Raw genomic sequence first — 7,903 nt, forward strand, 5'->3', positions numbered from 1 at the left:
GGCACAGTAGCAAGCAGCAGGCATGGTAGCCAGAAAAAATAAGCAGAGAGAGAGAGAGAGAGAGAGAGAGAGAGAGAGAGAGAGAGAGAGAGAGAGAGAGCTGGCAGTGGGGCACAGCTATAAAACTATCAAAGCCCACCTCTGTTCCACACTTCCTCCAGCAAGGCCACACCTCCCAGTGCCACCAACTGGGGACTAAGTGTTCAAATACTAAGCCACTGGGGGACATTTCTCATGCAGACTAACACCTTCCAATCCCTGGACCACACCCAGGTGTTTGGTAGATCTCTAGGGGAAGGAGAATGTATTTGATGACTGGTACCAAGATAAGTGGATAACAGGCTAGAGTTAACAAAAATCAATTCTCGGTAAAGATCTAAATCTTTCCAAAGTGCATCTCCTTGTGGGAAGTCTTACGGATCCATGCGCATAGGACCAGAATCAGCAGGTCTGGAGATCAACACACCCTCCTTTCACTAGTTCCCAACAGATGGCCCTCTGTAAGGCAGCAGGCGTTTGCGGCTTCTAGCTGGCCCCTGTTTTATTGTTGTATTTAGACAGAGTCTCACTGTGTACTCCAGGCTGGCCTGGACTTGGCTCACTATGTAGACCAGGCTGATCTTGAACTCACAGAGATCCGCTTGCCTCTGCTGCCTTAGTGCCCAGCTCCCAGTGATGGAACACTTACCCAGTTTCTTTCTCTATGCTGCTCTGGTGGACACATCAGTCACATCCAATTGTCTGTCCTCTCCCCGTAATTTGGAGCAACTTTTGCTTCTCGGAGGCCACACATGCTTACCCTTCTCCCATTGGAATTTGCTCTTCTGCGTATGTTTTAGATAAAAGGGTTTTTGTGTAAGGTTAAAACAGTTTATTTCTTGACATCCTAGTAAGCTTTTCTTACAAAAAAGTCATCCTGAGGAGGCCGGGGTGAAGTTCAGTGGTACAGAGCTTGCGTAGCTCAAGGATCATTCTAGGTTTTTTGTCCCCAGAAAACAGAGCAGAACAAAAGCCATCTTGAGCAAATATTTTCTCGTAAGAAAAAGCTTAGAGTCAGGCAAGGTGGCAAGGTGCAAGGACATGGCTTTAGTCCCTGCACTCAGAGGAAGAGGCATAGGAGCCTCTGAGTTCGAGCTGGCTGGTCTACAGAGTGAGTTCCAGGATAGCCAGAGCTACACAGAGAAACCCCATCTCACAAAGACAAAAAAAGAAAAGGAAAAAAGAGCTCAACCCATTAATTTCTTTAAATGCTGTAGGAATAGAGCCAATCCGTGTCGTGCATGTCTGTAATACTAGCAGCTGAGAGGCTGAGGTAAAATGGTTTACATAGTGAGAACTTGGGGGGAGAAGTTTATAAGACTTTAAGAAATTTTCGTTTTCTCCTGACTCAGTTCAGTTAATCGGTTGAAGGGACTTTGTTTTCCCCTCGAATTTTTTCTCTTTCATCAAAAGGTTCATAATTGTTGGATAAAGTAACATTTTATGGTGGTGGTTGTTTTGTTTTGTTTTGTTTTGTTTTGTCAGACCTTGAAATGTATCATTTTGCTGGTGACCTAACACAGGCTGATATTTATAACATATGGGGAAAAAAATAAGTGCTATTCTAGATATGTTAAGCATGAAGTTCTGTATGACATTTAGAACTGTTTAATCTGGTGCTTCAAAAATATTTATGTTCAGCTTGACAGGGTGGCACATGCCTTGAACCCTGTCACTTGGGGGCAGAGGCAGGCAGATATCTGTGAGTTCAAGACTGGCCTGGTCGGGGCTGGGGATTTAGCTCAGTGGTAGAGCGCTTACCTAGGAAGCGAAAGGCCCTGGGTTCGGTCCCCAGCTCCGAAAAAAAAAGAACCAAAAAAAAAAAAGACTGGCCTGGTCTACACAGTGACTTTAAGGCCAGCTGGGGCTACACAGTGAAAGCATATTTAATACACACAGACACAGACACACACACACACACACACTCACTGTCAGATGTTCTGGGAAAGGTGTGTTAAACTCTGACTTCAGCTTTAATTCATATATATTTTAATGTTTCTTTTTTTTTTCTTTTTTCTTTTTTTCGGAGCTGGGGACCGAACCCAGGGCCTTGCGCTTTCTAGGAAGCGCTCTACCACTGAGCTAAATCCCCAACCCCTATTTTAATGTTTCTTTACATCTTTTGCCACTATAATGGGTGTGTATTAGTGATTATTATATCTTACTAATTTTTGTCTTTTAAAAATATATATTTCTTTATTTCTTATCCATTAAAAAAACATGTCGGGCTGGAGAGATGGCTCAGTGGTTAAGAGCACCCGACTGCTCTTCCAGAGGTCATGAGCTCAATTCCCAGCAACCACATGGTGGCTCACAACCATCTGTAAAGAGATCCGATTCTCTCTTCTGGTGTATCTGAAGATAGCTACAGTGTACTTATATATAATAAATGAATAAATCTTTGAAAAAAAAAAAAAACATGTCAGGGCCAGAGAGATGGTTCAATGAGAACAGGAGTTTGCTGATCCAATGATCTGAGTTTGATTCTCAGGACCCATGTGGTGGAAGGAGAGAATCCTCCCAACTTGTCCTTTTACCTTCACAAGCATGCCATGGTGTGTGCTCCTCCTGTCCAAATAAATAAGTAAATTATAGCAAAACTTAAAGTATTAGAATTGCTAATCCTGCCTCCCCTGATGATGATATTAATAGTGTAAAATTGTCTTTATTTTAGGACTCATCAACCTTTATAGTACCTGGGGAAACATTTTGAAAATGGTGGAATGTATTGAAATAATTGTAATATATAATATATAATATAATAATTAAAATACTTGTGATATCAGTGTATATAATTTGTTTAAAACAGGGTCTCATTATATATCCTGGCTGGCCTGGAGGTCACTATGTAGACCAGGCTAGCCCTGAATTTACAGAGATTCCTTTACCTCTGCTTCTGAACTGCAGGGCTGAAAGGCTTGTACCGTCATAGCCCAGCGAGTATACATACATTTTAATTAATACACTGAATAGCATGATCCAGAAATAGGCTTATTAATTACTGTGACTTTGGGGGTTGGGGATTTAGCTCAGTGGTAGAGCGCTTGCCTAGCAAGTGCAAGGCCCTGGGTTCGGTCCCCAGCTCCGAAAAAAAGAAAAAAAAATTACTGTGACTTTGAAGGCACAGTAAAAAAAAAAATTATCAGTCAATAATTTAATCACCGTAATAAAGTGATATGGGAAGAGAATTTATATTGGGGTCAAAGTCATTGGAGCTGATAATTATGTGCAGCTGGTGCGCACATTTATAAAATGGTAAGGCTATGTGTTTGTTAGCAGCTAGTGAAACTTACTTTCCAAATTTGTAGGTTCCGTGGGCCCCAAGATAAGAACGCTTTTTCTGACTGTTAGTCTTTTGGCCCTTTTAAAGCACATTCTGCTATAAAGGGCATTATTACTGCCTAAAAATAAAAACAACCCACCCAGAGCTGGGAAGATGATCTCTGGGCGGGCAGATCTCTGATCTCTGAGTTCTAGGCCAGCCTCGTGTACAAAGGCCAGTCGGGATTACGTCATGAGAACCCGTTTCAAAACAAACAAGGCAGATTTGGAACGGTGGTTCAGTGCTCAGGAGCATCCGCTGCTCTCACACAAGAGCAAGGTTCGGTTCCCAGCACCCACGTGGGGCGCACAACCGTCTCTAACCCCAGCCATGTGATCAGACTTTCCTGGCTTGGGTGGCAGCAGGCATGAACACAGTGCAAGGTCACATGCAGGCAAATGCTCATACACATAGAAGAATTTGTTTTGTACAGATGTCCTACCATTCATTCACTGTCATGTCTGAACCAGGGTCTCACTAAGTTGATCAGGCTACTCTTGAACTCACTGTGTAGCCTAGGCAGATCTCAGACTCACAATCCTCCTGCCTCAGCCTCCTGAATGTCTGGGATTCCAGGCTGTGCCTAACAGCCTGCTTCCTTTTACAGTTCCAGCAGAGCAGTGTTTTCAGAGCTTTGTCTTGAGGTTCTCACAGCCTAAAGGAGTGGAGCTGAAGTAAATCCTGAGGTGGAACACCGGTAAACCCTGGAATGATGCTGTAAAGCCAGCATACTATAAACTCTGGAGTGGAGCTACCGTAAACCTCAGCATGGAACTGCTGGAAACCCCACGGACTGGAAACCCCACGGGTGGATGCTGTAAACCCCGGAGTGAAGAGCATCCCTCTATCAAGAGCCATTCCCTTCAACCAAGCACACAGATTTGAGAGGGACAAACATGGAGCCACAAGGGAGGAAAGAGACACCAGTTTAGCAAACCAGAAGAGTTGAACCCATCTTGTGATGGTTTGAAAATGCTTGGCCCACGGACTGGCACTATTTGGAGGTGTGGCTTTGGAGTGGGTGTGGCCTTGTTAGAGTGGGTGTGGCCTTGTTGAAAGAAATGCATCACCATGGGAGTGGGCTTTGAGACCTTCCTCCTAGCCATGTGGGAACAAGTCTTCTCTTGTTTGCCTTTGGAACAAGGCCTAGAACTCTCAGCTCCTCCAGCACCATGCCTGCCTGGGTGCTGCCATGCTCCCACCTTGATGATAATGAACTGAACCTCAGAATCTGTAAGCCAGCCCTAATTAAATGTTGTCCTTGTAAGAGTTGCCTTGGTCATGGTGTCTGTTCACAGCAGTAAACCCTAGCTAAGACACACCTGGTGACCTATAGGATAGAAGGTGTTGTAGCTCGTACCCTGTATCAAAAGTTATTGCCACATTTTGTATTTCTCCTCTGATATGTGATTTGTACTAAGTGTTAGTATTGGGTTGACTTATGTTTCAGAAAATCCAAAGAATGGTTTGAGTATTGTTTTATTGTTATTAGTAGTATTAGTTTCCAAACAAGGTTTCTCTGTGTAGCCCTGTCTGTTCTAGAACTTCTGTGTACTAGGCTGACCTCAAACTCAGAGACCCATCAGCCCCTGCCTCTGAGTGCTGGAATTAAAGGTGCGATTCACCACAGACCAGTTTTTTATTTATGTATGTGTGTATTTATGTATGTATTTACTTATTATAAGGTGTTCTATGTAACCCAGGCTTGCCTCAGACCTGCAGCAATTCTCCTGCCTCTGCCTCTGGGGTACAAGGATTAAAGGTGCACACCACTACACCCAGCTTGGTTCATATCAAATATACTTTTATTTCTTTTTCAGTCTAGTCCTGACATTGTCTTCAGGGACTCAGTTCCCACACTCTTGTGACTTCCATTTTCAAATTCATCTCGGAGTTGGTGAGGTGGCTCAGTGTGTAAAGGCTCTTGGCGTCAAGTGTGGTGCCCCAAGTCGACGTGAACCCTAGAACCCATCTGGGAGAAGCGGAGCGGCCTCCTCAGCAGACTGTCCTTCAGCTTCCCAAATGTGCACCATGGCACACCATTCATCTCAAGTTCCAACATGGCTGCCGAAGTGTTAGTCTGAGGAGCAGGAAGGAAACGTGGGGGGAATGGAAGGAAGGATGAACCCTCATTCATGTTTCGTTGTCCAAAATCAAATAAGCGTTCATCTCATAGTAAGGAAGCCAGGGAAGGTTGTCTTTGGCTGAGTATGCAGATGATCTGAATAAAATGAGGGTTCTCCTCTTGAGGTGACCAGCAGTTAGTTGTCTAACCCTAGTCTTCCCACCACAGCTGCCATGAACAGTGACTCAGCCCGCAACACGGTACCAGGTCCTGAGAGGGCCAGACTGCCATCTGGTGGTCCGATGGCCACACTGGAAGCTCGCTGTGGAAGTTACCTAGATTAGTCCCTACAGGAGCAGACATTTTATTCTGGTTCCTACAGGGATCACAGGGAGATCAACAAATATCCAGCAACGTGGTTGTCCAAACGTCATCACTTCTGAATGGAAGCCCCCTCCCCCATTTTGTTTTAGCAAAGATGAAAGGGTGAAGTGGTGGTCATGCCTGCTGCATATTCTCACCAGCGTTCCCTGTTTTACGTGTTAGTGACACGAGCCTCCCAGGGCTTTGTTAGTGCCAGCCAGAAGACAAACAAATGTATCCGGAATGAAGAATCTGGCGTATGTTGCAGGCGGAATCCAGTGCAGTGGGATACCGCTTCTCCCTAATTCATAGCTTAGGGAACACCCAGCTTTGTTCTCTGGGATCAAGAATCACTGAAGAAGTGAGTCTCAGTGGCACATTGTCTAGCTCAGGTTGGTCTGTGAGCATGCACGGGAGGAATTCTTTCTTAACTGGGATAGTGGAGGTGGGAATGCCCATACATCAGTGGACTGCATATTCTGTGTTTGGGGCTTGGACTGGAGAGGTGTAGAGGAGGAACTGAATAGCAAGCATTCTTTGGCGTGATATTTTATCACAGGGATAGAAGTGGAAATAGGGCACTCCCCTTCTCATGGTCTCTGCTTCTTTAGAGGTTCTAGTAGACAATAATTTCATTCCCATCAGAGTACCCCCAAAGAGACACTGGCTTGGAGGTTGAGACTCAGACTTGGCAATTGCATATTCCTTATGCTTGGTTGAACAGGAGGGGGTGGGGGTAGCTCTGGGATGAGTTCTGGGTTGGCATAGTAACGAACTCTTCCACATGAAAACACAGACGACTCTGCCTCTGGACTGTCTGAAACTCCCCTCACGCTCCGTCACCTTCCTTGGCTTCTTGTAAAAGTTAATAGAGGATGGCGTCAGCTCAGCACGGCCGGCTCGTGCCTCGGCTCCCTCCTGAGTCAAGCGTGGATGGTTGATCCATGATGGCAACCCTTAGATTGTTCAAGCGGCATGCTGAAGACCAAGGCCACGGAGCGGGGAGTAGACAGAAGGATGTTTGCTTCAAGGCAAGCACTGCTGATGCTTCCTGACTGGTCACCCTCAAATCTCTTGCTGGTGCTAAATCTTGATTTCACTTTCCGCCTCCTCCCCCTACCCCTTCCCCTCCCTCCCCCTCCCCCTTCCCCTCCCTCCCCTTCCCTCTTCCCCTCCCTCCCCTTCCCTCTTCCCCTCCCTCCCCCTCCCCCTTCCCCTCCCTCCCCTTCCCTCTTCCCCTCCCTCCCCCTACCCCTTCCCCTCCCTCCCCTTCCCTCTTCCCCTCCCTCCCCCTACCCCTTCCCCTCCCTCCCCTTCCCTCTTCCCCTCCCTCTCCCTCCCCCTTCCCCTCTCTTTCCCTTCCCTTCTCCCTTCCCCTCCCTCCCCCTCCCCCTGCCTGCCTCCCTCTGTGTCTGTCTGTCTGTCTGTCTGTCTGTCTCTCGCTCTCTCTCTCTTGCTCTCGGTGGGGAGGTTTAATTTCAGGTGGTAAATTTTACAGTTTAGTCCATAAGTATAGGCCATCAAGATAGGGTCACGACTAACTTGGAGATGGGAAAATCACCCATGATCCCTCATGAAGGAGCCAGAGGCAACAATCTACAGGAGGCCGGATGATCTTTGGGAGCAAACAATAAAAGTTTCATTATGCTTTTTCAAGACAAGGTCTTTGTACATAAACCTGGCTGTCCTGGAACTCACTATGTAAGCCAGCGAGCGTGGCCTCTCTACCTCTGCCTGCCGCTGCTTCCCAACTGCTAGAATTAAAGGCATGCACCACCACTGCCGGTTTAACACAGTTCTTATTCGACCGACATTCGATTACCTTAGGTCCGGTGACAGCACTTAATGATGTGTTCATGTCGGTCTAGGAAGAGAAGGGTAGAAATGGAGGTTGTGTTGAGTGGACTCAGTCCTGTTGTGTGCCCCTCCCACCCTCCCCACCTTGCTGTACCCCCACTCCCCTATTATGGCTTCTTGTGCTCTAGAGCCTCGAGGGCTGGAGAAGGCACTTCTAGGCACCCAGGCAACTAGAGCTTCTGTCTCAATGTGGCTTCTGTTTAGAGGAGCAGATGAATCAGAAAGCTCCCTTGAGCGTCAGGGAGGGGTGCACCGTG

General features: G+C 46.5%; 1 long non-coding RNA gene across 1 annotated transcript in view; it reads left to right on the plus strand.

The window, feature by feature from the left end:
- The window catches only part of LOC134487022 (uncharacterized), an 11,576-nt gene extending 6,586 nt beyond the window's left edge, over positions 1 to 4,990 (plus strand). The window contains exon 2 of the long non-coding RNA XR_010066698.1: positions 3,969 to 4,990. This is a non-coding gene — a long non-coding RNA (uncharacterized LOC134487022). The remainder of the gene's footprint in view (positions 1 to 3,968) is intronic.
- The last annotated feature ends 2,913 nt before the right edge of the window (positions 4,991 to 7,903 follow it).

The sequence above is a fragment of the Rattus norvegicus genome, chromosome 5 (assembly GCF_036323735.1).
Source record: "Rattus norvegicus strain BN/NHsdMcwi chromosome 5, GRCr8, whole genome shotgun sequence".
Classification (NCBI taxonomy): Eukaryota; Metazoa; Chordata; class Mammalia; order Rodentia; family Muridae; genus Rattus; species Rattus norvegicus.